This window comes from Dipodomys merriami, unplaced genomic scaffold, assembly GCF_024711535.1.
Source record: "Dipodomys merriami isolate MVZ:Mamm:240054 unplaced genomic scaffold, mDipMer1.0.p SCAF_28, whole genome shotgun sequence".
Classification (NCBI taxonomy): domain Eukaryota; kingdom Metazoa; phylum Chordata; class Mammalia; order Rodentia; family Heteromyidae; genus Dipodomys; species Dipodomys merriami.
This window is the reverse complement of record NW_027204270.1, coordinates 72,402-82,350: the sequence shown is the minus strand read 5'-3', so window position 1 is coordinate 82,350 and position 9,949 is coordinate 72,402.

The following is a 9,949-nucleotide window of genomic DNA, read 5'->3' as shown; positions in this document are numbered from 1 at the left end:
CGCCCCGCCCTGCCCCGCCGCGCCGCGCCCCGCCGCGCACTCGCGTCCGCCCCGCCGGCGCGCGCCCGCCACCCCGGCGGGGACCCGGGAGACCCGCCGCCGCCGCCGCCGCCGCCGCCGCCGCCTGGCCCATTTAAACAGCTCCGGCGCGGCGCGGGTGCCCCCTCCGGCGGGGGGTGCGTGAAGGCCGACTGGGCTCGGGCCGGGGCCGGTGGAGGAACGTGGCCCGCGGAGAAGAAAGGGCGGGAAGGGCGAGAGGAGAACGGGAGCCTCGCGGGGCGGGGGGGAGGTGCCTAACCAAAGCCCCCGTGGGATGGAGACGGCACGCGGGCCAGCCCCGAGTCACCGAGTCACCGGGCATCACCGGGCATCACCGGGCAGAGGGACGGTCCCAGCCACCTAGGGGGAAAGCCGCCCCGTGGGCAGGGTGCCCGCAGCCAGGCTGAGGGCTGTCGAGTTTGCCTTCTGTTCGTAAGCAAGGATAGCCTCTCCCTGGCTTTTATTGTCCTGTTGCCAGTTTCTTTTTCATTCCCATTTTATAGATGACAGCCTGAGACAGAGCAGTCAAGCAACCTTCTTCGATGGCACACAGCTATTTTGGACAGGGTCAAGCCATGGTGTGGGGCAGAAAGGAGGTAGTGAATCAGCCTGGGATGGGGAATAGAGCAGTTAGCCCGGGGAGTGTGCACTCAGCACATTTCTGCTCACACTAGCCACAGGCACCTGCCATACCCTTGTCCACCTTGGTGCCTTTGGCAGTAGGTCAACTGGGCAACTGTTTCCTGGCCAGCCCTTGCTCTTGCCTGTGGCTGCATGAAACTGAGAGGAACAGAGACCAGGGGGGTTTGGTAATAGCCAGTGAGACTGTCTGCCTTTGGTGTCTATAGATAGTACCAGCGGCAGCCCCTGTGCACTGATGCCAGCCCGGCAGGGAATTCCCGTGGGCATCCCTCAGTCTCGGCACTGAGAGGCTGAGCTGGATTAGCAGGGATATTTTGCACATGCACCTCTTTGAGTGAGTTGCCTCCTGTCCCCGTGACCCATTACCGGCTAGCATGAAGTTGGCCATTGGACCCATCACCTGCAGCCAAGACACAGCTGGCTCCAGACGTGTGTGTGTGTGTGTGTGTGTGTGTGTGTGAGAGAGAGAGAGAGAAAGAGAAGGGGTGGGGGAGAGATCTATGGTAGACTTGATCTTCTCAGACCAGGACTGTGACTGGGAGACCTATGTTCCTTTGCATCTTGGACTTGTGCTAGTCTTGGAATGTGGTCTACTGGGGCTGGGGGGGCCAGGTGGGAATGACCGCACCATCACCAAATTTTCAGTCTAGACACAAGTACATCCCTGAACAGGAGTGAAGCCCTCATGCATGGTCTATGTCTTGCTCTAGGGTAGATGCTTCCAAGCCTAATGGGAACTTCGGCTAGATGCCACTATGTTAATGGGTGGTTGTAGCACATGTGGAAGGCCTTCAGGACTGGCTAGAGGCCAAGTGTGTGCATACTGCCTGGCCATGCCCCTGACCCTACTTCTTGGCCAGAGAGCCTCCCACCCCGACCCCAGCTTCTTGTGTTCCTCTTAGCTTGTGTGTGGAGCCCGAGGCTGCCTGAACTTCATCTGTAGCTCTGGGACTTTACAGTGCCTAGAGGCTTCCCTTCTAGTCCTCATTCTTTCATCATGCCTGGCGCATGCCTGTCCAGCAGGTACAGAGGGCCAGCAATCTTGCTCTCTGTCTGGAGGACCAGGGTATATTCCTTAAAACTTCCTAAGTGGATTAGAAGTAGGAGGACTCCTTCCACAACCTCCCCTTCTTCCTCCTGGGACCCACGGCCTCTGTCTAGGACCCGGCTTCCTTACTGGGAACATGGCATTTGATACACCTACGTGCTAGGTGGGGCCCCACCTTTCTTTGCGCTTCTCAGGCCAAAGTCGAGGCAAGAAGGACATGTTTTGTTACTAGAATCATCCAGGCAGGCATTCTCAGGTTGGCAGGAGCCCAGCGTCTCGGGAAGCCACAGCTGCACTTCTGCCAGCGAGACCCGCCTATCAGTCCAGTTTGGCGCCCGGCAGTCGCTGCTCCAGACCCTCCCGTGCTGGGCCCTCTGTGGCGGGTGGAAGCCACAGCACACTGGGGAAGGAGGGAGGATGGTCATAAATAACCCCAGTGGCGGCAGGCTGGCCAGGCGGCTGTTGGCCCTGGGGCAGACGGTGACCGGAGACTTCCTTGGGGAATGGAGTCACAAGCCCCTAACCCAGGCTGCAAGCCCACCCCTCCCAAACCAGGGTGTACCAGCCTTGCCCCGTTGAGTGAGCCTTTTTGTCCATTCACTGAACCCCAAATGTGGGGCTGTAAGAGAGATGCCCCCTCCCTGGAACCACAGGTGCCAAGCAAGGAGGGAGAAGTGGTCCTTGGGGACACTGAACTGTGGAGAAGCACACCGGTGTGCACGTGTGCCCCGGTTTAGACCTGTACAGGAGCACACCTGCATCAGACGAGGATCTGACACCAGGTAAACCCAGGTCATAAGGTCATGTGCCAAGACAGCCTATCAGGCACAAGTCCCTAGATGGCAGTTCTGTTGACTAGGGAAGGCTAACCTCCAAGGTCAAGGGTTAGTGGCAAACCAGCTGGGGCTCCTCTAGACATTTCTGCAAAGGACCAGAACCTTCTGGAATGTGTCCTGTTAAGACATAGAGGAGCTGCCCTGAGAGGACATACCTAGCCTCTGGCTGCTTTTGAGTTGTCTGCAGACAACTCTCAGGAGACAAGGAAGGTGTTTCTGAGGTCTGGCTTTCCACCACCCTCAACCTATGCCACCTAAAAGAAGAGAGCCGTGAGTTCAGTCTCCCTGTTCACGTGGGTGTATGGGCCAGGCTGTCCTTTCAAATGTACACAGGGTAGTTCCTTACTGCCTGTGCATAGACAGTCACTGGTCATGTTCAAGCAGGCTGGTGCACACGTCCTTAGCATACCTGATTCACAGTAGAGGACCCTCCCAGATCCAGGAGCTCCAGTCTGGCAGCGTTGGTTGGGTTCCCCGGTCACCAGGGGGTCTGCATGTCCAGCTCCTCCCCTCAAGCAGGACAAAGACACTTGTTATTGATGACTCCCAGAGATCATGAGGCTGAGATCTGAGGATCGAGGTTCAACGCCAGCCCAGGCAGGAAAGTCTGTGAAACTGTGACCTCCAATGAACTAGCTGAGAGTGGAGCTATAGCTCAAGTGGTAGAGAGCTAGCCTTGAGCACAAAAGCTCAGGGACAGCACCTAGTCCCCTGCGTTTAAGCTCCAGGACCCGCGCGCACTTATGCACGTGCGCATGCACACACACACACACACACACACACACACACACACACACACACTGCACTCATGTATAGTTTACTTTGGCCTACAGCAGAGTAATTAGTGCCCTGGTGAGCCAGAGCAGGTGAGACCATTGGCTTTGCTAACCGGACACTTTCTCAGAAATGGGCCTGGCGTGCAGGAACTTAAGGTACCCGCCACCTTGAGGTCGCACGAAGGCCATAGAAGAGCTCTCCTGGAGTCAGTGAGTGAGTGGATGTGGTGGCCTAGACCTAGCTTGTGGAATGGTGGGTGGTGGCAGGAGGGCACCTTGGAACGGCTGCTGCTGGGTGGGGGTAGGGCCAGAGCGCCATGCCACCTCACCCTCTTGGTACAATGTACGGAGCACTGCCCTTGTACCTCTTGTAGCTCCAGACCCTGAACCTTATTTTTGCAGCACCCAGGTCTTAAGCCTTGTACCACCCACCTTGTATCTCAGGACTGTTGGCAGGGTCCTGATGTGAGTGTAGATACCACATGAGGTGTGACCTGTGTTTATGTGTCTGCCATCTACATCACAGACTCCACATGAAGACCTTGGGGCCTAAACTGGTCACAGTTTACTCTGCATGTTTGCTCACCTTGGCATGGGATAGAGCCCACCAAACAGTTCTAACAGAAGCACCAGGCTTCTGTTCCTAGGGTTTTTTGTAGTCTAGCCTTCACCGGAGGACTGGACTCAGCTGGGAACTTGGCCAGGCCACCAGGTAGAATGAAGAAGAGGGCATCCCAGTAGATCTCTGCACACAACCTGGCAGCAGGGAGAGCCGGGGGTGTCGGTGGAGGGGAAAGAGGAACGTTTGGAGTGGTGAGTGGTTATAAGTCACTGCTGTGAGACCCAGCTCTGAGAGGCCCTCCGACTTTAGAATGGACCCAGCATATTTACCGTCCTGCTACCAAGACTCACAACAGGTCTCGGTCAAGTCTGAGAGCTGCACACAAGGCCCACCCTACTGAGGTGGGAGGCAGGCCCGGCTTTCTGAGCCAGTTCCTAGCTCCTGTGACCACATCAGCCTTGGGGCTTCCCAAGGGAAGCCTGTTTCTCTCTGCTGCCTTCTGCTCCAGTGGGACTCCACATACCTTCCTATCCTCATAAGCTTATTAAGAGTTTGGCCATAGGGACCTTCTTTATCAGAGAGACATGCTGAGAGGACCTCCTAGTAGGACTGGGGTGAACATCCTTAGTCTTCCACAGGTGCTTCCTAGGTTGGGCAGTAAGGTCAGAGAGCACACGGGTGGAAGGCGGTGCTTTCTTCTGAAGATTCCACCTGTGAGACTCAGTGGTACAGACGCACCCATGGACACAGCTGATGGCGGACAGGATTGCACTGTGGACTGGCCTGCGTCCTGAATCCCGTAGGTACCAGCCTCTCAAAAGTCTGATGTCTGTCAGTGACCCTTCCATGAAGAGTCTTCTTTCCATACCAGTGAAGGCTTGTGGGGCAATTTTGTTTTCTGGGGCCACAAAAGGCGGGTTTAGGAGAAGCAGACATGTAGCTTAAAATAGAGAAAGTGTTTGGTGACAGCATTGCAGATGGACGCCTGCCAGGTGACGCCCAGGGACAAAACCCAGTGTAGGCCAGGGTCCTCCACATGGCCTGCGTGCAACGCGCACAGAGGTGTATGACATGGGACAGTGACAAGGTTCGCGGGGCAGGGGTACGATTCAGATACGTGATACGGAACGCACTGTGCACAGTCATGTGGTGGAACAGCGCTGTGCACAGTCATCATGTGGTGGAACAGCACTGTGCACAGTCATGTGGTGGAACAGCACTGTGCACAGTCATCATGTGGTGGAACAGCGCTGTGCACAGTCATGTGGTGGAACAGCGCTGTGCAGTCATCATGTGGTGGAACAGCACTGTGCACAGTCATCATGTGATGGAACAGCGCCGTGCACAGTCATCATGTGGTGGAACAGCGCTGTGCACAGTCATCATGTGATGGAACAGCACTGTGCACAGTCATGTGGTGGAACAGCACTGTGCACAGTCATGTGGTGGAACAGCACTGTGCACAGTCATCATGTGGTGGAACAGCGCCGTGCACAGTCATGTGGTGGAACAGCGCTGTGCACAGTCATCATGTGGTGGAACAGCACTGTGCACAGTCATGTGGTGGAACAGCACTGTGCACAGTCATCATGTGGTGGAACAGCGCCGTGCACAGTCATCATGTGGTAGAACAGCGCCGTGCACAGTCATCATGTGATGGAACAGCGCCGTGCATAGTCATGTGGTGGAACAGCACTGTGCACAGTCATCATGTGGTGGAACAGCGCTGTGCACAGTCATGTGGTGGAACAGCACTGTGCACAGTCATCATGTGGTGGAACAGCACTGTGCACAGTCATGTGGTGGAACAGCGCTGTGCACAGTCATCATGTGGTGGAACAGCGCCGTGCACAGTCATCATGTGATGGAACAGCGCCGTGCATAGTCATGTGGTGGAACAGCACTGTGCACAGTCATCATGTGGTGGAACAGCGCTGTGCACAGTCATGTGGTGGAACAGCACTGTGCACAGTCATCATGTGGTGGAACAGCGCTGTGCACAGTCATCATGTGATGGAACAGCGCCATGCACAGTCATGTGGTGGAACAGCACTGTGCACAGTCATCATGTGGTGGAACAGCACTGTGCACAGTCATGTGGTGGAACAGCACTGTGCACAGTCATCATGTGGTGGAACAGCGCTGTGCACAGTCATGTGGTGGAATAGCACTGTGCACAGTCATGTGGTGGAACAGCGCTGTGCACAGTCATGTGGTGGAACAGCACTGTGCACAGTCATCATGTGATGGAACAGCGCCGTGCACAGTCATCATGTGGTGGAACAGCGCCGTGCACAGTCATCATGTGATGGAACAGCGCCGTGCACAGTCATGTGGTGGAACAGCACTGTGCACAGTCATCATGTGGTGGAACAGCGCTGTGCACAGTCATCATGTGGTGGAACAGCGCTGTGCACAGTCATCATGTGGTGGAACAGCGCTGTGCACAGTCATGTGGTGGAACAGCACTGTGCACAGTCATGTGGTGGAACAGCGCTGTGCACAGTCATCATGTGGTGGAACAGCGCTGTGCACAGTCATCATGTGGTGGAACAGCGCTGTGCACAGTCATGTGGTGGAACAGCGCTGTGCACAGTCATCATGTGGTGGAACAGCACTGTGCACAGTCATGTGGTGGAACAGCGCTGTGCACAGTCATCATGTGGTGGAACAGCGCTGTGCACAGTCATGTGGTGGAACAGCGCTGTGCACAGTCATCATGTGGTGGAACAGCGCTGTGCACAGTCATGTGGTGGAACAGCACCGTGCACAGTCATCATGTGGTGGAACAGCGCTGTGCACAGTCATGTGGTGGAACAGCGCTGTGCACAGTCATCATGTGGTGGAACAGCGCCGTGCACAGTCATCATGTGGTGGAACAGCACTGTGCACAGTCATGTGGTGGAACAGCGCTGTGCACAGTCATGTGGTGGAACAGCGCTGTGCACAGTCATCATGTGGTGGAACAGCACTGTGCACAGTCATCATGTGGTGGAACAGCACTGTGCACAGTCATGTGGTGGAATAGCGCCGTGCACAGTCATGTGGTGGAACAGCACTGTGCACAGTCATGTGGTGGAACAGCACTGTGCACAGTCATGTGGTGGAACAGCGCCGTGCACAGTCATGTGGTGGAACAGCGCTGTGCACAGTCATCATGTGGTGGAACAGCACTGTGCACAGTCATGTGGTGGAACAGCGCCGTGCACAGTCATCATGTGGTGGAACAGCGCCGTGCACAGTCATCATGTGGTGGAACAGCACTGTGCACAGTCATCATGTGGTGGAACAGCGCTGTGCACAGTCATCATGTGGTGGAACAGCGCTGTGCACAGTCATCATGTGGTGGAACAGCGCTGTGCACAGTCATCATGTGGTGGAACAGCGCTGTGCACAGTCATGTGGTGGAACAGCGCTGTGCACAGTCATGTGGTGGAACAGCGCTGTGCACAGTCATGTGGTGGAACAGCACTGTGCACAGTCATGTGGTGGAACAGCACTGTGCACAGTCATGTGATGGAACAGCGCTGTGCACAGTCATCATGTGGTGGAACAGCGCTGTGCACAGTCATCATGTGGTGGAACAGCGCTGTGCACAGTCATGTGGTGGAACAGCGCTGTGCACAGTCATGTGGTGGAACAGCACTGTGCACAGTCATCATGTGATGGAACAGCGCTGTGCACAGTCATCATGTGGTGGAACAGCACTGTGCACAGTCATGTGGTGGAACAGCGCTGTGCACAGTCATCATGTGGTGGAACAGCGCCGTGCACAGTCATCATGTGGTGGAACAGCGCCGTGCACAGTCATCATGTGATGGAACAGCGCCGTGCACAGTCATGTGGTGGAACAGCACTGTGCACAGTCATGTGGTGGAACAGCGCTGTGCACAGTCATGTGGTGGAACAGCGCTGTGCACAGTCATCATGTGGTGGAACAGCGCTGTGCACAGTCATGTGGTGGAACAGCACTGTGCACAGTCATGTGGTGGAACAGCACTGTGCACAGTCATCATGTGGTGGAACAGCGCTGTGCACAGTCATCATGTGGTGGAACAGCGCTGTGCACAGTCATCATGTGGTGGAACAGCGCTGTGCACAGTCATCATGTGGTGGAACAGCTCTGTGCACAGTCATCATGTGGTGGAACAGCGCTGTGCACAGTCATCATGTGGTGGAACAGCACCGTGCACAGTCATGTGGTGGAATAGCGCTGTGCACAGTCATGTGGTGGAACAGCACTGTGCACAGTCATGTGGTGGAACAGCGCCGTGCACAGTCATGTGGTGGAACAGCGCTGTGCACAGTCATGTGGTGGAACAGCACTGTGCACAGTCATCATGTGGTGGAACAGCGCTGTGCACAGTCATCATGTGGTGGAACAGCACTGTGCACAGTCATCATGTGGTGGAATAGCGCTGTGCACAGTCATGTGGTGGAACAGCGCTGTGCACAGTCATGTGGTGGAACAGCGCCGTGCACAGTCATCATGTGGTGGGACAGCACCGTGCACAGTCATCATGTGGTGGAACAGCACTGTGCACAGTCATGTGGTGGAACAGCACTGTGCACAGTCATGTGGTGGAACAGCGCTGTGCACAGTCATGTGGTGGAACAGCGCTGTGCACAGTCATCATGTGATGGAACAGCACTGTACACAGTCATCATGTGGTGGAACAGCGCCGTGCACAGTCATGTGGTGGAACAGCGCCGTGCACAGTCATGTGGTGGAACAGCGCCGTGCACAGTCATGTGGTGGAACAGCGCCGTGCACATAGGAGGCATGGCATGGCAGTGTGCGTACAGGGCCTCCCCAGGGTGCGAACATGTACATGAGTACCTGACTTGGAGCACCTGCCCTCACATGCATTGCCGGGCTCCTTCCAAGAAAGCTTCATGATGGCTGGAAGTAGCGAGGGCTACTGCTGGGCTGAGTAGCCTTATGGGGAAACTCAGTGTCTCCTCATATATAAAACTTTTACCTAGTTTTTTTTGGGGGGGTGGGTGGTCAGTCGTGGGGCTTGAACTCTGGGCTTGGGCGCTGTCCCTCAGCTCTTCAGCTCAAGGTGAGCACTCTACTGCTTGAGCCACAGGGCCACTTCTGGTTTTCTAGTGGTTTATTGGAAATAAGAGTCTCACCGACTTTCCTGCCTGGGCTGGCTTTGAACCGTGATCCTCAGATCTCAGCCTCTTGAGTAGCTAGGATTACAGTGTGAGCCACCAGCACCTGGCTACTTTTACCTAGTTGTAGAGAGTACTACATTGTGTAGTTTCTGCACACACACACACACACACACACACACACACACACACACACACACACACACACACACACACACACACACACACACACACACACACACACACACACACACACTGGTTCTGGGGCTTGAACTCAGGGCCTGGGTGCTGTTCCTGAGCTTTGTGCTCTAACACTTGAGCCACAAATCCAGTTCCAGCTTTTTGGTGGTTACTGAGAGATAAGAATCTCATGGACTTTCCTGTCTGGGCTGACTTCAAATGAGGATCCTCAGATCTCAGCCTCCTGAGTAGCTAGAATTACAGGTGTGAGCCACCAGCGCCCCCCTAGCATTGATTCTCCTGTCCTGTTTGGGATTTTAGATGTAATAAACTCAAGTGGACCCTGGGATTGCTTCTCACCAAAAGTCAGTCCCGATGGCTTCCTGAGGCACAGACTAAACCAGACCTCACCAGTGCCAGGCCCTGGACTCTCATTGCTCATGGGCACCATTCTCCAGCAAGTGTTTCTGGGGTGTGCTGATAGTTTGGTAGGTGCTCTGCAAGTGCTACCTGAGTTTGAGGGCCAAGTCCCTGGGTCTCCTCTCTTGTGTCGGAAGGGTTCACAGTGGGTAGGGGAGGCAGTTGGATAGGGAGCTGGATAGTTGGTAGGGATGCTTTTGATAGGAATAGGAAATCTGTGTCGCAACTCCAGTGTTATGTCCCTAACCCCTAGTGTAGTCCCAGAAGGTTGAGGTGATGCACAGAGGCTTGTGGCCTGGTTGCTGTAGGTGTATCATGGAAGGAG